Source organism: Mustela nivalis (genome assembly GCF_964662115.1).
Source record: "Mustela nivalis genome assembly, chromosome: 2".
Classification (NCBI taxonomy): domain Eukaryota; kingdom Metazoa; phylum Chordata; class Mammalia; order Carnivora; family Mustelidae; genus Mustela; species Mustela nivalis.
In genome coordinates, this window is record NC_139021.1 from 153,694,592 (window position 1) to 153,719,667 (window position 25,076).

Here is a 25,076-nt window from a genome sequence, read left to right on the forward strand (position 1 = left end):
CCCAAAGCTGTCCAGAGGTCACCATAACTAGAAGTTACTTGTCATCTTCTTTGCAATAGGATCTTCATATATATTGTTTGTAATCCTTCAACAGTCCTGCTAGGAATGTGCTAGGATCTATAGCTTGCAGTTGAGGAGACGGAGGCCCAGAGGTTCAATGACTTAACCGGGTGTACCCAGCTACAAGGTAGCAGAAATGGTCTGAGAGCCAGTTCCCTTCATGTTGGGCCTCAAGGGGAGGGGCTCTTCACTTGAGTCCTCAGGTGGTGGGGACAGAAATGGCTGCCTTTGTGGATAGCCATGGGCTACCAGGAAGATAGGTGGGATCTGCACTTTCATGCTTTGGGATGGATTTGAGAAGATCCAGGTTGTCCTGAGGTGACATCCTTGGCCAGGTGGGTCCTAGCATCCTTTCTACAGCCACAAGATGGCAAGATTTTGAACCTGGATTCCCATCCAACAGGACTTTGCAAAAAAGAATAAAGTTTTTTTTTAATAGACTCATTAAGTCCGGGATCATCTGTGAAACCTGTCAGTGCTGAGAAAAGCCAAAGTGAAAAACAAGCTGAATTTGCTATGCACTTCTCAACTTCTATTCCATTCTTAGGGACATGAGTCTGCTTGGGTGGTGCTGAAGGCAGTGGCCCACAGTATCTACGGCTGCATCACAGGACCCATCCTTTACACCAGAGCTGATTGTCCATAAGGCTGACAAGCTCTGAACCAGGTTGAAAAAAATCAGCTGTGCGGTTTGGGAGGATTTGGCTTTGGGAATCTGAGCAACTGAGTATAGGGGAAATTGAAGCTAAAAAGGCAGGATACAGAGGTGTTGAAAGGGGAAGGCATTCTAGAAAGTGGGAATAGCATGATCAAATCACACAAGTGACAGGGCCTCTCCCCCAGTGCACTACATTGCCCGGAGTGGAAAGTCTGTGCAGGGCCTGGGAAAGAGGGTGTGGCATCCACACTGGAGGGCTCAGAGAGACCCTCAGATGCCAGGCTAAGGGCTTTGGTCTGTAGATTATAGGAAGCTATTGAAAATTAAGTATGGGGGAGAGGCAGGACGTTTATTTCCAGAATATTAACCTGTGGCAGGGTGCACAATGGATGGAACTAATTAACGTCAGACAATAATGTCATAATCACAGTTTGGGCTGCCTCTTAAGCTAACACAAAGATGATCATTATAGGAATAACTCATGTCCTTGCTGTCTCCTCTATTCTCAAATGATTGCTGGTTTCTATTTATTCACCATGTATTATTTACGGCTTCTGTTTTAACTGTACGCTTGCTTGTCCCTCTGTTCAGCACCAACAGCCTTCTGCTTCATATAGTTATTTATATGTTTGTCTCCAAGACTGTAGCACCTCCCTGAGGAATCCACATTTTCAATTTGAGTCTGTTTCCTAGAGCATGCCCGAACTAAGATTACTGGAGCCAAGGAGATCTCTATCAAAGAAATAGCAACCCTGCCTCTTAGTTCCTGAACTTGGCTTCCAGGGTGGAATCTGTTATTAAATAAATAAGGTATTAACCAAATCAAACAACTTTTAATGACCCAGAAAAAATAATTCAATTCACAGAAAAAAAGTCAAGAGCAGAGCAGACATCTCAGCACCACGGCTTTTGCAGCGGCGCTGAAGAATGCTGGTAGTGATGTGTTTTCACAGCTCATCTTGCAAGACTCCCATGCAGTTTCCTGGAGAAGATGGACTCCTGCCCTCCAGAATTTTTTTTTTCTTTTTTTTTTTAACATGTGCTCATGGATGAGCAAAGGAAATTCCTTCCTTCATTCAGTATGTATAACTGAGCCTCACCATGGCAGGGTGTGGGGAGGCAGATGTGCTAACTAATCCAGTGGGAATAGGGGTCCTGCCAAGGCAGGTTCAGAGCAGAGTGTAGGAGAAAACCATCAGCTCTACCACGGGGGTAGTGTGGGGCTCTTGGAGGTCTTCCTAGAGGAGATCAGTTTCGGACTCGGCCTTTGAGGACAAGAAAGTCCAGTGGAATAGAGTGAAGGGAAGAATATTTCCAGCAGGGAACACTGCAGGGACAAAAAAGCAGAGGGGCTCAGGGTTTGTTGTTGTTGTTGTTTTGGTTTTGGTTTTGGTTTTGAGTAGGGCTGCTATTGGCATTTTGGCCAGGACTGTTAGAGGACCATAGCACCCCATAGTGACAACCAGAGCCTTCTAGACATTTCCAGTGGCTCCGGGGTGAGAGGAGCTTGGGAACAATCAGTGCCACCCCACATGAGAACCACTGGAGGGAGTTCTTGAAACTTGACTGGAAGGGAATCACTAGTGTATAGGTCCTTGTTTAAGGAATGTAGGACCTCTTCCTCAGAGTGTGGAGAACCAGTGCAAATTCCGGACAAGGGATAGACCTGGTCAGAGGGGATCTGGGGTTATAAAGGTCCCTCTGACTTCATGGTGAGGGACAGATTACAAGAGGCGGGGTCTGAGGTCTCCATCCTTTTGTCCTTTCCACCCCACCTCCCTTCATCCCTTCCCATCTATTTTCACCAACACACAACTAGCAAGTTAATTGTTCCCTGCTTTTCTTGGGCCACTCACATAGGTATTTCAAAGAATGGAGCATCTTCCCCATGAACTGCCACGCTTCCTGGAAAATGACTTTTCTGAAGTGGTTGTGAATGATCTCAACTATGAATGATCTCAGGTCTTGTGCTTTGTTTAATCCTCACATTATGAGGCAGGGCTATTGTACCTATTATATAGTCGGGGAAACTGAGGTTCAGAGGTCTGAATCCAAACCCTAGGCTTATAACTATTTTACTATAATGACTGAGGAGTTTTGGTTAGGATTTCACTATTAATTTTTCTTTTTATTTTCTTTCTTTCTTTCCTTTTTTTTTTTTTTTTTTTTTTAGATTTTGTTTATTTATTTGTCAGAGAGAGAGAGTGTACAAGCAGGCAGAGTGGCAGGGAGAGGCAGAGAGAGAAGCAGGCTCCCCGCTGAGCGAGGAGCCCGACGTGGGACTCGATCCCATGATCGATCATGGGAGTGATCCTAGGATCATGACCTGAGCTGTGGCTTAACCCACTGAGCCACCCAGGTGCCCAATTTTTCTTTTTCTAATTAGCAGTGTGGTACCCAAGGGAACATCTCTGAGAGACGGGGACTGGTTCTTTTGCCTCACTTTTCTCTTTTGCGTCAGCTTTCTGAGATGATGAGAACTGTCCTTGTAGGCCTCAGCACTGGGCCACCAGGCTATCGTTAGAGATTTTGCCTGATGTAAGAGGCCCCAGTCTTTCAGTTCCCCTTTGGGGAAAAATTATTTTACTGAAAATCACTCACTGCCCCCAACATATTTAGCCAAGATGTTCTCATTTTCTCGGAGCCAGAATAAACTGGCAGGGTGCTAGAGTCAATGCCGGCTGGGACCCACGTGTGCTTCCGCTGGCTGGGAAGTGATAGACGAGGCAACAGCGTCCTTCAGCTCAGACTTTCCCCCGGCCTGATTTATTGCTCCCGTCTCTTGCTCTGGCTTTTTGCTAAGATTTCCTTCCAAAATCTTCACTGCAGATCCAGGACTGTCCATGTGCATTTTTGCTTTGCTGCTGTTGATGGAGAACTTTGGGTGGGTGCCCTGGCACCACCCACTCCTGCCCTATCTGCAGGAGTCATCTTTACTCTGTCAAAACCCAGATCTGTCCACATGCTGTGAAGGGTGGCTCCTGTCCAAAGCCACTTCCACCCCTTCCCCTGCTCCTGCCACATGGTGGCTGAGCCACCGGCTTCAGAGGCTCGAGGCTGCAGCCCAGTCTCTTTGAATCTGGACCCAACATCTCCTAGTACGCTGTCTGGTCCCTTGCATCAGAGATCTCTTTGTGAAATAATGCAGTAATGTTTTCTCAAGAGAACCAGAGTAGCCATTTATTTTGGCTTCACCATATTGATTCAAGGAAATCTCTTCCCTCTTTTTTAAATTGTTCCTGGAGTCAGCAGGGTTTTTGTGCTCAACCATTTGCCCAGGGCAAAACCCCTTCCATCCAGCCCCTCTGGATTGTATTTGCCAAAGTGGGAAAACACTCAAGCAAAATATCTTCCCCAGAATTAGTGAAAGACTCCTTTTAAGATAGTTAATAAAAATCAGGCATCTCTTTCGGTGTAATTTTTCATTTCAGAAGCCAAAGTATAGCCTGGCTTTTAAGACATGCAAGCAGCACAAGGCCTTTGCTGGGTGGGTTGGCGTCTCTCTGCAGACGCCTGGAGCTCTGGAGTTCCCACTTTGAGATGAGAAGAGCTTGTCTGTGTGCATGTCTGACTCTCCCTCTCTCACATAGTTTACATTTTCCTGTCATTGCAATGTCACTCCAGCTGCACTGTACGAAACTAATATTTTTATTTTTGACCTTTGAGATTTTTTTCTCCTAGTGCCTAGAGACAGTAAGGCTGGACTATGAGTCTTCATGACAAAAAAATTCCCTTGTGTTTCCCTAAATTGTAAGCCATCTAAGACTGGTCTTGGGATATTCTGGTACAGCTGCTGCTACTCAGTCCCTTTCCTTTGGGGTGGTGGCGAGGGCAGGTATGTGTGGTTTGAAAGAATTCCCAAGATCATTCTGATAAGTGCCATCCTGCACCCACTGAGACTCTCAGATCTAAATGGAGGCATCGTTATTTGGCCCCTTGATGAAACTCACAGAAGTCTTGGTCAGGGTTGCAACTCTGAAACCTCAATCAAACCATTTTATGTTTTTGATATGGTCAAAATGGTTGAATTGGTTACATATGGATGTCTAAATATAGCTGTATTTCAAGTTCTTCCATCTTTCTGAGAATTCTCTCAACTTTTGCACAATTTCTCCAGTATCTGCTCCACTGGGTGTAGATTCCTTGGAATAACTTTGGCAGTTGGTTAGCCATTTACTGGAGTGCCAGAGTCTTCATTTGTAAAATGGAGTGTTGTGAAGATCTGCAGTGTTGGGAGGATTAGAGACAGGGTATGTGGGTTGCTGGGCATGCTGCTGGGGATGCAGCAGGCCACTAGATAAAGGACGGCTATACTCAAAATGATGATAGTGATATTTACAGTTGAGATTAAAAGAGCTCAGTTTTTCTTCTCCCCAACACATTCTGACCTCAGTGGGCGTGGTAACCTGAGATTCCCAAAATTGAAAAGAAGGGTGAAAATCTACTCTATTTTGAGCTTCTACTCTGTGTCCTGGTGTCAGGTTAGGTGCCTTCATGTGCTCTTTCCTTAGTCCTCATCTCAGTGCTCTGAAGTGGTACTAATAGTTCCATTTTATAGATGAGCACACTGAGTCTGAAGAGGCTATAGATGTATCAGTCAAGGCTATTGGTTATAAGCATCAGGACTGATTTAAGCAGAAAAGGAATTTAGGGAAAAGATACCAAGGAGCTAGCACTGGGAAGGTTAGGGATAGGCTTAGAAAACAGGGCAGAAACAGGCTTGGCATAAATGCTCTAAGGTCTATAGCCAAACCCACACCACAGAACTGTTCCCCAATACCACCGGCCCTGGTCCCCGGGAGCTGCCACCACCTCCGTGACCATTTAGAAACCAGTCATTGCTGCCACTGCTACTACTGCAAAAAGAATGCTCTCTTTATCTTGCTTCATGAGTCAATAGCTCCCAGTTCTGAGTCTGGGGTGGGCATCTGCTTACCCCAGCTTAGATCTCATGCCTCTGTCCTTCTGCAAGGGATGCTGGGAAACTAAGTATCTGGCTTTCAGGTAAAGACAATGCATGTTCCAAATCTCATTTGGTGTGGAAATTTTCAAACATAGAAAGGGAGTCAGAAGTTAGGGTAGCCCAGGGTGGGGGGATGGGGTAACTGGGAAGTGGACATTAAGGAGGGAACAGGTGTTATGAGCACAGAGTACTATATAAGACTAATGAATCACTGAACTCTATCTCTGAAACTAATAATATGTTATATGTTAATTAATTGAATTTAAATAAAGAAATAAAAATTTTAAAAAAAGTTAGGGTAGTCCAAAAGTCATTAAACAGCTACCACATTGAAAAATCTGGATTTATCACCTAACCTGGACACATCGAAATGCTGTTACTGTGTGACCTTCCATGAGGAGCATCTTTGCCTTCTCCAAACACCAGACCTCAAGGCTTTTCCTCTGGCAGGTATAAATACTGCTGTAAATACTAGTGTTTATGATAATCAAAATGCATGCGAATAGTGTCCCCTGCTGAAAACATCCCTTGGTACTTAAATGAGTGAGAGGGGTTGGAGGCTGAGGACCCCTGAATACACAGACTTTGACTCATGGTGGAAAGCATTCCTGAGATGTTCTAACTCACCTCTTCACCCGTAGTGGAGAAAAGTCCCTGTGGGATGCCATCAGCTGTCACAGATAGATTGTATTCCTCAAGAGCCTTACCCTGCCCTAGAGTCTCAATTTACAGAACACTATGAGGGAAAGAAGCAAGGTTTTTTCAAAAATAAAATCATACCTCCAGATGAAACAAAAATTGGTACAACCATCCTGGAGGGCAATTTAACAATGTGGAAGTATCAGGAACCTCAAAAATGTGTCTGATTCACTAATTCCTTTTTTTTTTTTTTTTTTTTTTTTTAAGAAATCAGGCTTGGGGAAATGTAGACAGAGGTGTAGAGAAAGTTTATGTTCCAGAATATTTATTTATAACAGGGTAATTTATGCTAGAAAAATATTGGTCCTAATTTTTAAAAAATACACGTCATGCCCACACATACTCATATAAAAAATCCAATAAGAAATATACCAAAATGTCAATTTTGTAATTGTGAGATTATCTCTTGGGTGGTGGGATTGCAGCTGATTTTTAAGTGTTTATTTTAAAAATATTTTCTTGGAACTTCTAGAACTTTCTACAATAAAAATGTACTTCTTTATAATTAGAGAAGTAATATGTATTACATTTTAAAAATTCCATCAGATAATACCATCTTCAAAGAAACCAGAGAGAAAAAAGTTAAACCAGTTTTCAGAAGAGAAGGATGGTTCCGTCCATCCCTAGGGGCCATCTGGGTAGAGGGCAAATTAAAACCTGAAAGTTTAAAGTCAATCAGTTTGTCTTCATGGGCCCTAGAAGGGGAAAACTTCAGTCATTTTCCTTGCCTGGCACTCTTGTGGTCAGAGGATGAAATCCAATCATGGGGTCAGTTGGGTTTATACATTCCATGGCAAACCAATTTGGCCATTTCTCTGCATTTCCCAAAAGTTCTCTGACTTCCTAGACAGGAATTGTGAGCACAGGGAGACCTTTATGCTGGTTCCTGCAGCACATCTGGTTAACAGCATGTGCCAGATGGGCTCCCTTTCATCTGGGGAGAAGGGCAGTAGGGGGCACACGAGCCTCTGTAGGTCCGAGGAACTTCCCCAGTGGAGGCTCCAGTTCTTGGTGAAGTATTTCAAGTTAGGATGTAGGCGTATCATATTGGAGTCACAAATTTTTCTAACTTTAGGGGAATATGCTTTTTTTAGAGTTTGCCCATCTGACTTTGAGGTTCATTGCTTTGCCCAAAGATGTTTTGGACAAACTATTGGTTGGTTTCTGACACCATGGTGCATTACATGAGTGTTTACGGAACATCTGCCATGTGCCCTGCACTGTGCTCTGCACTTTAGAGACAACAATGAACAAGACAGATGTGGTCCCTGGACTCAGGGAGCTCGCTTCCACCAGTAAAAAAGCACATTGCCATGGTGTGTCTTCCTGCACCTGGGCACAGACTGCTGACTTTCTGCACTCACTAACCCATCTGTTGTTTGGTCTGTACCTAGCCTCTGATCGTACCAACCTCTCCATCACCTTAGACAGGCTGAGTTGGAAGTAAAACTCTAGAAAATACTCAAGTCTACAAGTCCAAGAATTGCGAGAAAAGGGTATTACTGGAGAGGGTGAGTGACCGAGTTTATCTGGCAGCTAGAAAGAAAAGGATAAGGTCATCGAGTGGCTCGTTTCAACTAGGGAAGAGGAATGAAGGGAGAGAGGGGCCAAGAGGTAAGTCCTGCTGCTGCCACCTCAGGCTTTCGCGAAGCCATAGCATGGGACTTGCTCAGTCTCATCCCAGGAACTTCTCCTATGCCTCTGTCCACCTTGGCCGCTATATTGTCCTAAACATTATCCTTTCGTTCTCCATTCCTTGCAGCTCTGGGTGAAAGGAAGCCAGACCAATTCCTTTTCGCCTTTCCCTACTCACCAAACCCCTCCTTTTTCTTGCCCTGAGGACTGAGTATTCCTACTGAAACACTTTCCAGACAACCAGCCTAGTTGGGCCTTAACAACCCTTGTGTTTCATCAGAGGGCATTTCTCTTTATCCAGAAACAAATCAACCAGGAACCTACCCTATGCTCATAGTTCTCTACAAGACTAAACGCTATTTACAAGGACTCTGAGACTTCTCAAGAGCTTAAAATGCCTTTTCATTTATTTTTTTTTTAAATATTTTATTTATTTATTTGACAGACAGAGATCACAAGCAGGCAGAGAGGCAGACAGAGAGAGAGAGGAGGAAGCAGGCTCCCTACAGAGCAGAGAGCCCGATGTGGGGTTCGATCCCAGGACCCTGGGACCTTAACCCACTGAGCCGCCCAGGCTCCCCTGCCTTTTCATTTATTAAAGATACATGGAATGGTGCTTTAAAAAGTTCTTGGCTTATGTATTTTGTACCATTCTTCAATTAAAAAAAAAAGCCAATCTTATATGTTTTAGGTATAGGATATCTAAGAGTGTAGGCAGGAAAAAGAATTGACCCCCCCCCCCATGGTTCAAATTAGGCGACTTTGGGGAAATGCCCACTTAATAGAGGTGGAATCAGGCTTGAGGGAATCAACAAGGAAAATCGAGACATCTAGAGACTAGCAACTAGTACCACCTCTGGGTCTGGAGGGGCCAGAAGAGGAGCCAGTGTTACTGGAGAGCATGTGAAGCTGAAGCCTGAGAGGGAGCTGGTGGGAACCACAACCTCAGATGGATGCAGTCTCCACCAGAATCAGACACTGAAGCAGAATGGGAGCAGTAAGAAATAACCCTGATCTCTTTCTCCTCCCACTTGCTGATCTCACCTGCTAATCTCCATTAGCCAAACCCCACCAGAAGCTAGTAGATGGGCAAGGGAGAGGTCAGAGGAGATAGATGATGCTGTCCCTAAGAGGGCTTGCATCCCAGGACACAGAACAGGGCAGAAAAAGGTAGAAAATGGATTGGGCAGTGCAGGAGTGGGTAGAATTTAGAGAATAACCAGGACAGACACTCTCAGACCCAGAATATGGAATTATTCAGAGCATTGTTTTCCATCGACTCTTACTAAATGTCATTTTATCGGTCAAACCTCCCAAGAGTTGTGGATTGATTATTTTTTCCTCCCACAAATGCTTTCTGAAAGTCATGGCTGGTTATCCTGTAACATTGTCATTTTCATTCATTGAAAAATATTTATTGGGTACTTACCATGTACCAGGCACTATTGAAAATATTAACCATTTGCCCCCCACCCATCATTCCCATTCGTAGGGACAGTTTCACCTTCCATCTTTAAATAAAATACCAATAATCCTTTCCATTTGGACCAGTATTTTTATAACACATCTGTTTTACTTTTTTGGTGCATTTCAATTCTGTTTGGCTTGATTGTCCTGGGCAACTGAACCCTGGAGGCTCTGAATCTTTAACGAAGTTTACAGTTTTTTGGGTTTTTTTTCTGGGCTAGAACTCAAGTTGTTGATATCTGTCTGTCTCTTTCTTTCTCTCTCTTTCTCTCTGTGTGTCTGTGTGTTTGCAGGAGCAGTATCTTTGGATCTGTGAACTTTGAAAATAGAACTTGGTCTTTTTGAATGTAGGTAATACTTTAAAAAGAAAACAGTCCTCTTGAAGAATCTGTCCATATCAGTAGCATTCAAATTTTTTTATTGTAGACCTCAATAAAAAATACATTTTATGTTTGAACCCAGTTTCATGAAACTAGACTCACTGCTACCTTGTTTGACATATTCTATTTTTAAATTCTATTCTGTTTCTTAAAAAAAAAAAAATGCTGATAGTAACTCCCTAAATTGATTTTATACCGTATTAATGGATTGCACTCTGCAGTTTGGAAAACAGTGGTCTACATCATATCTCGATACTATTTTAAAAATGGACCCAGCACCAGAATTTATATTTAAAATGTGGTTAAGATGACCTAAATGTTTATTTTTTAGCCGTCATCACATGTGCCAATCTCAACATTTTTCTTACTTTTAAGAAAGCCAAGCTGAGCTGACCAGCAGCTGTTCTCCCCCTACTCTCTGTTCTTCCCCTATGTTCCCCCAATTCCTCGGTCTGCTGAAGGGTCCTGCATTTACTGTCACTTTGGCTTGTGGCTGAAACTGATTTGCAATAGGGTTGGGCAGCTGTGGCTTACCAAACCATCTTTGTAAACACAATGGTGTTTTTTGTTTATTTTAACCTGAGGAAATCTGTGCTTGACTTGCAGTCATTGGGGGAAAGTTCACTGCAGAGATAGTGCAGGGGGTCTGGGGTGGGCACCTGACTCATTGTGGAGGGACTGGAAGAATTTAAATGGGAATGAAGTCCTTTCCCACCACCCAGACTACGTGGGAGGGGACCAGGTGGGTGAAAATCATTCCTGCTATTCACTGGGCACTTACCATGTGTTAAGGGTGTTCTTTCTCTCTCTCTTTCTTTTCTTTTTTTTTTTTTTTTTTTAAGATTTTATTTATTTGACAGAGACACAGTGAGAGAGGGAACACAAGCAGGGTGAGTGGGAGAAAGAGAAGCAGGCTCCATGCTGATGCAGGGCTTGATCCCGGGACCCTGGGATCGTGACCTGAGCCGAAGGCTGACGCTTAATGACCCAGCCAACCAGGCACCCCTGTTAAGGGCATTCAATACATTAGCTCACTTAATTCTTCCAGCAATCCAGTGAGTAGATGTTACTGTCTCCATTTTAGGGCAGAGGGAAGTATTAGGAGGAAACAAATTCAGAGTGGTTTTATAATTTTCCAAAGCTCTCATAGGTTGTGTGAAGCTGAACTAGACATTACTTTTATCTTTTACCCACGATGCTATAATGTTTCCTCTTTTGTCTCTGATTTGGAAAGAGGAGCAGATAGAAAAATTTCCTTTCATTACTGGGGCAGTGGGGATGGGGTTTGGGAGATGAAGGCCCTCTTCTAGTTTCTGGGGTTGCCTTGGGAAAGATGCCATCCCTGTGTCTGAATTTCTCAGTTAAAATTTAGAATTCCAGGTGTAACACAAATAATTAGAAATTAAGGGTGCCTAGCTGGCTCAGTTGGGAGAGCATGTGACTCTTGATCTCAGGTTGTGAGTTCAGGACCCAAGTAGGATGTAGAGTTTACTTAAATAAATTTTAAAAAACATAAATAATTGTAAACTAGATGGCAACTAATATTATCATTCAGCTTGTTAATAAGAACAATGTATATTGAAGAGCTATTTAGACTATATTTGTCATTCATAGTTTGTTTTCATGGGGTGGGGAAGCATATGAAGTTATGAACAGCACATTTTTGAAATACATTTAATTTGTGAATTGGTGAGTACATGCATTTAATGTATGCAAATTATGATTCCATATCTGGTTGCCTCCCCACCATGATAATGCAGTACACATCTCTGTAGCTAGAGGAAGAGAATCAGAAACCATGGAAATAAAATAATATTGTAGGCTTCTGCTACAAAAGTGAGAGCAGAGGTGTGCCTGGCTGGCTCAGTTGGTTAAACATCTCTTGATTTTTATGCAGGTTGATCTCAAGTTTGTGAGATCAAACCCTCTGTCAGGGCTTGACTCTGTGCTCAGCATGGAATCTGCTTGAGATTCTCTCTTTCTCTCCTTCTACCCCCCCATAAATAAATAAATAAAAATCTTTTAGCTATTAAAAAAAAAAAGTTAGACCAGCTACAAAAAAAGATATAAAACTTTTCAGGAAAGCCTGGCATTGAGAGTTTTAGAAAGAAAGAAGTTAGCAGAGACTTGATGTTCTGAGACCCAAGAAAGAATCAGCATGTGCCTTAAAGTTATTATAACTTTTAGCCATCTTACAGGCTAAATAAGGTTAATATCTTTTAGGCTAAAGAGTGTATTAACATGTTCTGTGAAGACCTTCTCCTTTGAAACTTTGCTTAAAAGAGCCAAAGCAATAGGTTGATGGTCAAGATCAGAGACTGTGTACACCTTTTGGTACTTAGACTTTTTCCTTTTTTTTAATGTAATGTTGTAGTTATGTTTGATAACTGAATCCACTAGAGATTTTTAAGTCTAATAGATATTATTTTCTCCTCTATAAACATTGGTGAAGTATCTCTCTGGGTTTTAGTTTTCCAGGACTTCAATTGCCCATGAAATAACTGTTTTGCTCATTACATTAGTCAAAAAGAAAGCACGGCAAATCAGTTAATGGTTATAACTTGAGATGGGGTAGGGGTAGGGCTCCTTTGGAGATACGTTCCCCTCAAATTAAACATGGATGATAAATTACAAAAGAAAGAAAGAAGACAAGAAAAAATCATATACAATTATAGAATGTTTATGTTACTTAAGTAATACAAGTTCCAAGGTTGTGGGCCCACAGAAGCAAATGGCTTATAGTGCCTAGGAAGTAATATGTATCCTCAAAACCCCAGTGGCTCTGGAAACTTCTTTTATGTTGCTACTCAGATGTCCAAAGGATTTGTGATCAAAACAGTTGATGCCATGGTTCTGTGCAGATGCTGCCTCTGAAAATCGTTCATAATGACTTTCTGTTTGTTTTTTAGCTTTGAAAACAAAGATGTTTCCATTAGATTTGACCCACTGAGGAGAAAGAGAGATGTTAAGCTTTCTATATAGTTTCCTTCCAGGGTTCAGACGTCCTGTCTTAGGAGTAGACCATCATGGATGGCTCTTTCTGAAAGCCACTTGTAAGCCAGAGACCAAAGACTCAATATTTATGTTCTCACCGAAGTTAATATTAAGGATTAGATACCAATTCCTGGGCAAGCCACACTATCTTAAACATGGACTCTGGATTCTCCTGATCAGCTCCACTTTTTTCCCTATCTGTCTTGGTGTATGTGTAGGGAAAGGGACAGAAAACTAGGTTTGGGGCCAACACACAGAAATGTTATGTAGATACAAATGTAGGGGTGATTAGAAGAGCCAGCTCTCATTAAAAGGGATTTGCTCTCTTCCAACTGGACATGCACAGGAGTTGGTTTTTAAAAAAGTATTAACTTATTTTTTTTTCCCTTCAAGCTTAGCCAGAGACCTCATGGAGGTCTAATTCCAAGCCAAGCTTGATCTGTTTTAATTCAACCACTGTTGATTTATGGCTTAGCAAAAAATGTCTGAGAATTTTTTTAAGCTAAAAAAAATTTTTTTTTACCCTAACTTGACTCTCTCACATCTCAAATACAGCTGAAGGGATATTTCTCAGACTTTCAAAAGACAAAGCCATCTTTGGAATGGGAGGGAGTTCTGAAAGCTTCAAATCCCAGTGAGAAATCCTTGATAGTTTATATACAAGTAAAAACAAATATATTGGAAGGCTACGTGACACTTTAAATATGTTCATTTGATTCTCCTTGAATAGAGACTAGAGTAGAATCAACCCCAAGTCAAAGGGGTGGCGGGAGGTGGGGTGGGGGCATTCTGAGTTTGCCCAGAGGACACACAAATCCTCTCTCTCCTTTCTTTTATTCCCCATCTCCCTCTTCTTACCAACCCCCATTCCATAAACAAAACAAAACAAAAATACCCCCAAACAAAAAAATCCCTCTCATTGTGCAGTCAAAAAACAACCTGTGGTGAGTCTTCATCTCTCTCTACCTGGCTCTGGAATGTATGTTGTTTTGCAATATGAGTAAGAATTGGACTAATTAGCAATTCCCAGCCATGGGAAGAAAATCAATACTGAGTCCATCCTCCCTTCTAGTGCTAACATTTGATGGTTCTAACCCAGTTCTCTAGGAGAAATCCTTTGCCTCCTGCAGCACTCAGCCTGGGCTCTGTGATTTAACCATTGATTAGCCGTATGTGCGGCTTTTGCTTTATCCTGTGTGAGCATCCAGTAGGATTATAAACTCAGTGAGGGCAGCAACTGATCATACACTTTGTCTCATTGCCCACAGCTGTGACCTCCAGCCGCTTCCCAAGCTTTCACACATCAGCCCAGTGACTGTCGGAGGAAGTCGCAGGCCTCAAAGGAGTGCACCCAAGGAACAAAGGTAAAATCGTTTTTCTTCCTGTTGCTGAAGAAAAACCAGTCACATGATTCCTGATAATTGCATTGCACCCTTCTTCCTGCGGGATCTCTGAGAAGCAGAGGGGGCATTCTCTGCCATCAGGTATTTGTGTCGCATTCGTTTCTCCTCTGTGAGCATCTCTTCATGAGTAATTACTGCTTCTATGGCAGCTCTGCTCAGAAGTACTGATGCACGTCTAATACTTAGACTGCCTTGGCCCAGACTTAGAATAACTAATTTTACTTCTAATGCTTTTAATTTATTTCATGATATGGTTTTTCAGTTTCACAACTATCATGAACTCCTCAGAGACTGAGGCCACATCCATGCTGTTCATTAGCTTTCTTGCCTTAGATGTCCTCCTGCTTGCCTGTCAGGTAATGGATTAATGGTCAAGAAATAGACCTGGCCCCGAAAACAAGTGGAATAATGGACTGGAATTGCATTTAGCTATAAAAAACAGGTTGACGTTTATATTTTTTGCCTAAACGTGACACCAGTGTTTATACTGAATTTATAAGAACAGAATAGCTGAATTTTTTCAAGTATTTAGACTGTTTCATGCACCCAGTTAAAGTACTTCATAGGTATGATTTCATTGAACCCCTGCAGCAAGGAGTCATTACTATTTACAGTTAGGCATTACTGCTGTTGAAAAGACCACCAGTACTCCGTAGGACTCATTTAGTCCTTACATGGGTTTATGATGTCTTTTGTGTATTTATTTTGTACTACGTGAAGATTTTCTAGCGTTTATTATCTATCTCATCTGTTTTTGTTATGTTAGTTACTGTGAGAAAAAGTTTCTTAGGACCAGTTGCAAAAACACTGAACTCTCTTTCCTGTGAAAGTCCAGGTGGCAGGTTTCAGGTTGGCTGATAGCTGTACGTGATGTGGCCGTTCAGGGACCTTGGTTCCTTCCCTATTTTTCTCCATCATCTCCTAAGGATGGCCTAGTGTAAAGGCATTTAGGCTAGAAGTAGCATATATTACTTCTGCTTACTCTGGAGGAAACGTAGTCACTTGGTCACACCTAAGTTCAAAGGAGAGTAGGAAATGTATCTGCTGGCAGCCATGCGTCTAGCTACAGTTCCATCACTATGAAAGAAGGAGTGAATGGAATTCAGTGAGTAGCTCATTATACCCACTAGAGTCCTCAGTAAATAGTCTGTGAACAGTTGGAAAGCCAGGCCTGTGTCATATTCACGTTTGTCCCCATCACAGGGTTGAACACTTGCCACAGAAATAACAAACGTTTGACTCCCGCTCCAGCACTCTCTGCTCTCCTGTTTATGGTAGACGTCACTAATCAACCATGGCAATCTTTCCTGCTGGACCCAAGTAAGACCTCAGAACAGTCTGCAACATAATACCCCTGGAAGCTTCTAGCAGTATGTGAGAAATGGCCCGGATTTGAATCCTATTAGCCTTCCCTGATTATAGGTATTCAAATATTGAATTAAGAATCGAAGTAACTACAATCTTTCTCCCCTTATTCCCATGGAAATATTTGGTTGTTCTGGTAATTTAAAAATATGTCTGCAAATTCTTTGATGTGCCTTTCTTCAAAAGGTAGAGTTTAATTCCCCTCCCCTTAAATGTGTGCCATTGGTAACTCAATGGTAATGCTGTGTGGCTTCTGAGACTGGCAAAAAAGGATACAGCTTCTCCCTGGTACTCTCTTGCCTTTGAAATGCTTGCTGTGGAGAGAGCCTGTTTCCATGTCACAAGGACACTCAAGCAGTGCTGTAGAGAGGAACAGAGGTCTCTAATCTGTAACCATCATCAGCTTGCCAATCATGGGAACTGGATCCTCTAGCCCCAGCTGAGCCTTCAGACAGTACAGCTCCAGCCAGTGTCTGACTGCAGCCTCATAAAGGACTCAAAGCCAGAACTGCCCAACTGAGGCACTCCCAAATTTCCAACCAATATAAACTATAAAAGATGATAAGTGGCTATTGCTGTTTCAAACCACAAATTTTGGGGGTGATTTAATATGCAACAAATAATTTAGACTAAAGATAAATGAAAGAATACATGAATAAATAAATATAAGAACTACCTTATCAGACTGGGAACTCATGGAATTCCACGAGACCAAGAAGGGTGGGGCCTAAAAATTGGATCATAATAGGAATGAAGGTGGGAGTTGGCAGAGGACCCAGTTGCTGGTGGTTGATGGAAGCCAAGACAGGAAGATAGAGCACCACCATCTACTTCTAAGTTGGAAGGCCGGGGCAGTGGGGTCACCTGACAAGAGTGAGAGTTCATCTTCAAGGAGGCCTGGACATGGATAGGTGACCAAATAGAAAGAGCTATTTAAATAATATCTGTAGTATCTGACGGTGTCGAAAGGGGGAACAGAAGGATAAAGATTTTATACTTACTTTTTGGCTGTTGGACTGCTGTTTCAGTGACAGCAGCTCCTGGCTTGATCTAGACCAGGAAGGAGCCCATCTCTATTAGGTCACAGAAAGCTGACTTGATGTTTGAGGAAAAATCAGAAGGTTCACAAGAAATAGAAGCTAGTAGTTATTTTGTGGTTTTTCCCAGCCAGTTAGATCATGGGAACTGCAGTAGCTCAAAATTTCTCATTTTCATCCATAAGGAGACTTAAAGACACCTCACAGTCATAATCCTACCCACATTCCCATCTGGCCTTGTCACAGTCACCCTTAGGTGCTCCCCCCACCCAGTATCTGGTCCCCCCTAGTGCTCTTCTAAGAGCCTATCCATCCACATAATGCTGATGCAAAATATTTCCCTCCTCTCCATTCTGCATGGTTTTTCTTCCCAGTCTAATTATGCCTTCTATTCCACCTGGGTCAATGGGGGTAAACCCGGTATAGCACCTACTCTGTGCCCTCCCTTGTACTGGTGCAGGAGTTTTGCACACGAGACTGTGTTGCATTTGCTTGTGTGTTCATTCATGCTCTTTTGGAGGCAAGTAAGAGAAATACACTTGAATTTTAAAAGCAAAGGCAGATAATTTATTACTGAGATTGAAGAATATCTTAACTAAATTAAAGAGAAGGAATGCACCAAGGTTCAAGTCAGGATGAAGCTGGGAATGAGAAATCTGCATAAACCTAGAGAATTCTTGTTCTGCCTTTGTCTGGGCTTCTGTGACAGTCATGCTGCACACTGGCTCTCTCTACATTTGGCCTGTGGGACAGATGCAATGTTACCCACTGTGTCAACGTTCATATATAACAGTTCTAGACAGTCAGAGACTATAACTCTTTTTCCCTCCCAATTCCAAATTCTTAGGGTAAGGACTTTGATGGCTTCTGGGACCCCATCCTAATGGGTAGATGCAAGGCAGTTAAAGGGATTACTTCTGTCTCTCATGCCCATAGGCCCCCCACGTACCTGCTTTACCAGTCCCAGAAAGGACCACATCTGTATAACATGGGTGGGAGACAAAGTTGGAGCCTTGCTCTGGAACCTCTGTTTCTGGTATATTCATCAGGACTCATTTGGTTGAAAGTAACAGAAATCCAGCTCACTTTAGAAAAAATGATTCCTCATTGTTTCCTGTAAGCATATCATAGAAAGTCAGGATGGAGTTAAATCTGGCACAATCACATTTATTTAAACTGAACTCTAAATAAGAGTGGTCATTCCAAGAACTTTGGTTCGAACAATCTTGGGTTGAAATCACAGCTCTGACACTATCTGTGTGATATTTTGAGCATCAGTTTCCCCATCTAAACAACTGGGACTATGTTATCATCCAGGGTTTCTGTACCTCTTAAATGAATTCATATAAATCAGTGGCTGTTCAGAGCTACCGTTCTCTAGGACTTAACATGTGGCTAACTCTGTGCTAGATGCTTTATGTATACCAGTGGTTCTCAAACTTCAGTGGGTAGGAGAATCACCTGGAGAGCCTTTCAGAACACTGATTGCTGGGCTAAGACCTGGAGTTTCTGCTTCAATGGGCCTGGGAATTTGCATTTCTAACAGGTTGCCAGGTGATGCTGATGCTACTGATCTGGGGCCCCCACTCTGACGGCCACTGATTTATATTAATTCATTTAAGAGGTACAGAAACCCTGGATGATAACATAGTCCCAGTTGTTTAGATGGGGAAACTGATGCTCAAAATATCACACAGATAGTGTCAGAGCTGTGATTTCAAACCAAGATTGTTCGAACCAAAGTTCTTGGAATGACCACTGAACATACTGCTTTCTTTTGAGATTCCTACCCAACCTCAGCTTCCGGTTTCAAGTTTATTAACAACAAAACTTCACATATCAAAGACCGAACCAAAGCTCTCCAGAAAATCCCAAGAAAATCCTGAGCATGAGCAGCTTCTTCCGTCTGTGGTGGGTCGGTGGGTGTTGAACCCAGAGCAGCCGTGAGTGGGGGCATGATGGACTGCAGAGCTGCCCGGCTGGAGCAGGGCTCCCAGAGGCTTGGCGGCCTCATTATGGCATCCCCCATCCCCGCCCTGGAACTGTCTTGAACTTTTCTTTCCCTTCTACCATTTATTTGGCATTCTCTGGGTTCTTAATCCACAGACATTTGGGTGGCAAAAAGAAAAAATAAAAGGTGGAAATGAGCTTTCTGCAATGTTGATTTTTCTTTCAAATTCATGACGATGTGGTGTCCCCAGGAATGGTTATTTTCTTCCCTTTCTCCCTAGCGTGAATTCTCAAGTAAGTAGCAAATGATTTCAAATGCATGCCGACTGCAGTGGACAGCTGCCAGGAGAGAAGTGAAAATAAACTGGTGACAGGAAGTGTCACAGTTCACGGAAAGGGCAGCGAGGATATAGTGGCGCAAGCCCATGACACTTCTGGGTCCACATGCTGAAAGACTTACCCGAACGAGCTGGGCAGCCACAAATCTCCTAGTAATTCATTAAGGGGAAACGCTCCCAGAAACATTGCTCTCCTCCCCTAACACCCTTTGTCTTTTAATTTCCAAACTCTGGGTTCATTCCTATGTCAAGCAAGCCTGGGTGAGTCTCTCCAAACAACTCCTTCATTCGTGATGGAATACACCGCAGCCGACTTAATGCTTTGACTCTAAGTGTTTTAGCAGGCCGAGGAGGTTTCCAAGCTTTAGGATCATAAGATAGATATATGATCAGTGTGAACTACAAAATAGCATCAAAAACAGCATGAAGGATGGTGGAAACAAAAGGGAATCATGTGGAACTTCGCCCAGGAAAGGGATTACAAACTTAGAAGGAAAGTTACAGGGATAAAAAAATTGTATTAAAAGTTAGTCACAAGATAAAGGTGACAGAGTTGAGGTCAAACGTATCAATCATATCAATCAATGTAAATGGCTTAATTTATATAAAAGAAAGATTTTCAGGCTTGCTAACAAAGCAAAATCTAACATTCTGCTTTATGGAAGAGATATGCCTAAACCAAGAGGTCCCGAGGTTAAAAAATAAAAGGATGGACAGAAATATGAAGTGCAAATGAAAACATCTAGGTAGAGTTGCAGTTTCGATGTCTTACAGGATGAAATTCAAACCACACAGCATTACAGAGACAAAGAAGGAGGCTGTGAGATGCTAGAGGCAACTGCTCACAAGGAAGCTCTATCAATTGTTAATATTTATTCAACTAAAAAGTGGAGATGCAGGGAAGTAGGGGACATAGAAACCCACTAGTGGTAGGTGATTTAAATACATCTTTCTCATTGCAGAAAGATCAAGTAAACAGAAAAGTTAGCAGAGACTGAAACTCATAACTAGTAAGGTAAGTCATACAGATCTCTGTGGAAATCTGAACCTCAGTAGTAGAGAAAACAGATTCTTCTCAAGTGACCATACCTTGGACCACAAAGAAAACCTAAATAAATTCAAGGAACAGAAAGAATACTCTTTGATTACAATATAGCTGAAACTAATAATTATTAGCAAATAGAAACACAAAGGCCACTTTATCTGAAAATTAAAAAAAAAAACCAACCCAATCCTGTTAATAAACAGCTATTGGTCAGAAGTAGAAGTATCACATGCAATTATAAAATTTGTTGAAAATAATGATAATGAAAATACAAATAATCAGCTCTGTGGTATTCAGCTAAAGCAGTCGATAGAGGGAAAAGCTTAGCATTAAACACCCCTATCAACACAAATGAACACAAATGACTCAAGCACCCCACTAAAAAAGAACAACAAAGTAAACCAAAAGGATATAGAAGAAAGGAATCAATAAAGATAAAAACAAATTAATGACATAGAAGATAGGGGAAAAAAACTAATTAATAAGACCAGGCCTGAAACAATCAATATAATAGATAAACCACCAGTTAAACTAAAATAAAGAGTAAGTGATAGAAAGCATAGACACACTAAATTAGAAATGGTAGCAGTGGGTGATTGGGGAAACCCATCAAAGCAGAGGAGGGGTGCCTGGGTGGCTCAGTGAGTTAAGCTGCTGCCTTCAGCTCAGGTCATGATCTCAGGGTCCTGGGATCGAGACCCACATCGGGCTCTTTGCTCAGTGGGGAGCCTGCTTCTCTCTCTCTCTTTTTGCCTGCCTCTCTGCCTACTTGTGATCTTTCTCTGTCAAATATATAAATAAAATCTTAAAAAAAACCAAACTTTTAAAAAGCTTTTAAAAAGGGCAGAGGAAATCTAAAATAAAAACATAAGGGACTTTTTTTTTCAATTCTTTACAAAATATTTGAAAATCTAGGTGAAATGGATAATTTTCTAGAAGAAAAATAACTTATGTAAATTAATCCCAGTAGAGACAGAGTCTTAACAGACCAGTTACCATAGAAAAAATAGTTTCCCTATAAAATAGCACCAGGCCCAAATGGTTTCACAGGGAAACTCTGCTAAACCTTTTGATCAGGTAATACCTATGCTACTTATGAGCAAAGAAAAAGAAGAAAAACTTCAGGTAATTTAAGCAGTTATGAGAATAATAACAGTAATGACTAAAAAAATGTAAAAATGCTTATTTCCATGAGTTGGTAATATAGATACCAACCGGTAATGATACCAAAACAAAACCACAACAACAAACTTTGGTTGTCACCTTTGGAGGATATTAGAGATCTTTATTTTGAAAGCTAGCCATTACAGGGAAAGGGTCAAGGACTTATCTTTCTTTTCCTATGTAGACCGTTTATTGTGATGAAGGTAAGTTTCTTTTTACAAAAACATTCCAGCTGAAAAATACAAATACTGATGGCTTTACAATAGCACTATTTTGTAACCTCTAACAAAATTTGTGGATCTAGGCTATGCTCGTTAAAGGCTCCTCAATTCTCAAAAGGTCAGATCAAGAGACATTACATGTTTTCCAGTGGAAGTCTGCTGCACCATCCGTAATACAATCTTGGCACAAAATCAAACCCAAATCTGACCAAGCCTCTAGAACTACTAATTTACAAGGAACACGGTCCAGAGGAACATGTGAAGTAATACCACAGGGATACAATCAGCGAAACCCAAACTATGGGGACTGTACAGGACAAATGACTCAGTTTCCGGAACAAACAAATTGCAAGGAGAAGAAGAGATGGCAAGGAAATCTATAGATAAAAGAAATTGAAGAGACATTAACCAGCCCAACATGTGGATATAATTTGGATCCTGATTCAAATTGTGTAAAATTTATGTGACAACTGGGGGAAATTTGTCCACTGAGTGGTACATGATGATATTAAATATTTATTGTTAGTTTTTTAAGGTGTGATATTGGTATTACAATTTAAAAAAAAGAGTTCATCTATTTCAGAGATATATTCTGAAATGTTTAAAGATGAAGTTACATCATGTGCTATTTGCTCTAAGAGACTGAAGGTGGAAGGGCAAAGAATTAGATGAGGCTTTAAATAAGATTGGCCAGGAGCTGGTATTTAAGAAAACTGGATGAATGGACACAGAGGTTTACTACAGTATTCTTTTTACTTTTGTGTGTGTTTGGAGTTTCCCAAAGTAAAAAAAAGATTTTGTTGTTATTTTGACTAGTCACCATTCTGGATGATTGTTATATTTCTCTGATGTGTTTCTGTTTTTTTCCAGAATTTCACAACGGTAGTGATCTACTTTAAATAGTGGGGAGAATGCTTTTTGGCAAGTAATAAAACTAAAAGTTTAGTCACTGCCTGATTGCTTAATAGCTCACTGTGCAGAGTTTGGTAATACCCAATGTTTGCTGAGTGTTTATTATGTGGCAGGTGTAGCCCAAGTATGTATGTGGATTAACTTATTTATTCTTAAATACATTTTTATTTTCTTCTTGGAGATGAGGAAATGGGAACCCAGAGACTTTAAGTAACTTACTCACGATAGATAGTTCAGGGGGCCTGGCTGGCTCAGTTGGAAGAGCATGTGACTCTTGACCTCTGGGTTGTGAGTTTGAGCCCCGCGTTGGGTGTAGAGATTACCAAAATAAACAAACATTAAAAAAAGATAATATAGCAGATAAGAGATATAGCTAGGATTTATACTCAGTCTGTCTGGCTCTAAGTCTTACTTTGTAAACCATGATTTTATCCTTGCCTTGTGACTTTAATAATTCCTTAGTAAAATGTTGGCATCCTTACCTTCCTCCTCCTCCCATAGGAACTGCCCATGTGTGTTCTGTGAACTATTACACTGTCACTAAGAATCTAGTTCTTGTTTGTGGCATTGTGGGTGACCTTGAGTACCAAGTCATTTCATTCTTTGAGCTTCAATTTTATCACCTATAAAATGAGGAGGTTGAACTATGTGATGCTGAATCTTGCTGCTTACCAGCTGTGTGGCCTCGGCGAAGTTACATAAATTGATCAAAGTGCCCTGTTGCTAAGAAGGGGATCCTTATTCCTGCCTTATAGGGTGGTCGAGAGGAAGACAAGAGGGGATGTGTGAAAAGTGGGGGCACAGTGCTTGGCACATAATCATAATAGTGATGACTGCCATTCTACCCTTCCTAAGAGTCCCTGAGTCTGGAAGAGTTGGAAAGAAGGCTCCCTTGCCTAGGGAAATTCTACTGGGCCTTGCAAGGACGTGCTGGTGACTCTGTCTGTTGAGAGGATTCCACACTAACCCAGGCAGAGAATAAAGAGGGGTGCGGATCCTTGAGCTGAAAAGGAGCCTAAAAATTGTACAAGTGCCATTTATTAAATCCCTACCATTGTCTAGATGCTTTACAAATATTCCCAAATTCGGGCTTGGCTCAACCTAGCAGGGTAGATATTAATAGCCCCATAGCTAGTGAATGAGTGGGAGTTACTGAAAACCATGCTCTTTCTCCTTTATCATCTTGCTCTGGTTATTCTTATTTAGGTTTCTCATCATGTGTACATAGGGTCTTATTATTGTATTTAACATTAAGATTCCCACGTCTTAATGCCCAAGTCTTAAACCAAGTAGGGTTTTTTTTTTTTTCAAGTATAGAGTGAATACATGTTCAATATACCAAATACACAAGAAAAATCCAGAAAAATAGAAAGAAAAGACAATCTGTTGGCAAATCTACTACCTAGCATTCAGAGACAATGATTGTTTTCTTTTAGTCATTTTTTTCTTTGTTGGTTTTTCTTCTATAACTGCGATTAGGTAAATAGCTTTTTAAAATCCAAACTCACTGAAATAATAAAATTGCCTCAGATTGTGAGGACCTCAGATTAGAGAATGTAAAGATTGGTCCATTTCAGGGAGTCTCAATTTTGGGTGATTTCCCCCCCAGGGGACATCTGGCAACATCTGGTGCTATGGTCTGAGTGTTTCTTGCCTCCCCTACCTCCACAGTTTATACCTTGAAATTCCTATGCCCAGTGTGATGGTGTTAAAGGAGGGGCTTTGGGACATGCTTAGTAGTTCATGAGGGTGGAGTGCTCATGGATGGGATTAGTGCCCTTCTAAGAGAGGCCCCAGAGAGCTTGCTAGTGCCTTCTGCCACATGAGGACACAGAAGAAGGTGCCAGTTATGAATAGGAAGAGGGCCCTCACCAGAAGGTGACATTGCTGATGCCTTGATCTGTGACTTTCCAGCCTTTAGAACTGTGAGAAATCAATTTCTGTGGTATTTTGTTGTGGCAGCCTGAAGAGGGTAAGCCATCTGGAGACGTTTTTGGTTGTCACACTTGGGGAGTGGGGCTAGTGACATTTAGTGGGTGGAGGCTACTCTGCCACTTCCTGCCATGCTTAAGACAGCCCAAGTATCAGTAGTGCCAAGATCGAGAAACCTGGTCTATCTGATGCCTTGAATACTGTTGGAAAAAGGCAGCTTTTTCTGCTCATCCCCATGGTGATACCCCAAATGCAGAGGGTCCAGCCTGATTTAGTGCTATGAGAAGACTGGTAGCTTTGGCTGCCTCGCTGAGAGGGTCAAACTCTTTGTCCGTGGGGTTGGCCTTCAGCGTATACCTCTCAATGATGCCTTTCTGGCCAGTCAGCACTGCCAGCCCCTTCCTGGCACCTTCCTTTGTCGGGGTCTGTGATGAGCCCAGAGGGCTGGGAGGGAAGCTGGGGGTACCATTCCTGTTCATCATGAGAGCCTGGGATATGACAGGCAGATGGTAGAGACACAGTAGAAATCAGGAGGACATAAACAGCCAGCCAGAGGAGGGTCCTGAGTCTATTCACATATCTGCCAGGGCTGTCTTCTACCACCTCCCTCTACCCCACCCCTCAGGAGTTCGGTCAGGAACAGGTGACTAGGGAATGAAGGTTAGGAGGAGACTTCTTCCCCATGTGTTAGTTTTGTGGGGCTGCTATAAAAAAGTACCACAGATGGAGTGGCTTAAGCAACACAATCTATTGTCTCACATTCTGGAGGCTAGAAGTCTGCAGTCAAGGTGTCTGCAGGCGGTGCTCCCTCTGAAGGTGCTAAGGGAAGATCTGGTCCAAGCTTCTCCCCTGG

The 25,076-nt window shown here is 41.9% G+C and overlaps 1 long non-coding RNA gene across 1 annotated transcript in view; it reads left to right on the plus strand.

Moving 5' to 3' along the window:
• The first annotated feature begins 1,584 nt into the window (after positions 1–1,584).
• The window catches only part of LOC309860229, a 58,835-nt gene continuing 35,343 nt past the window's right edge, over positions 1,585–25,076 (plus strand). The window contains exons 1-2 of the long non-coding RNA XR_014309269.1: positions 1,585–1,797; positions 14,125–14,220. This is a non-coding gene — a long non-coding RNA (uncharacterized lncRNA). The remainder of the gene's footprint in view (positions 1,798–14,124; positions 14,221–25,076) is intronic.